We start from the raw sequence: 214 nt of genomic DNA on the forward strand, positions 1-214 counted from the left end.
TTTTTTCACGTGATTCTTGCTTTCTTTTTTCGTGAGAGGATGGAAATGAAACTTGATTCTTAGATCAAGGAAAGGGAAATGATTCGAATTTAAAAATTTATGGAATTTCAAGATTATATATTTTTTAAAAAATCGAAACTTTCGAAATTTGCAATATATATATATATATATATATATATTTGTTTTTCTTTTTTTTTTTTAGAAAGAGAGATTT

The 214-nt window shown here is 22.0% G+C and overlaps 1 protein-coding gene across 2 annotated transcripts in view; it reads right to left on the bottom strand.

Annotated features, from left to right (window-relative positions):
- LOC102680826 (scavenger receptor class B member 1) overlaps positions 1–214 on the bottom strand; it is a 49,311-nt gene that overhangs the window by 9,063 nt on the left and 40,034 nt on the right. The window lies entirely within an intron of this gene.

Source organism: Apis dorsata, unplaced genomic scaffold (assembly GCF_000469605.1).
Source record: "Apis dorsata unplaced genomic scaffold, Apis dorsata 1.3 scaffold_1121, whole genome shotgun sequence".
Classification (NCBI taxonomy): domain Eukaryota; kingdom Metazoa; phylum Arthropoda; class Insecta; order Hymenoptera; family Apidae; genus Apis; species Apis dorsata.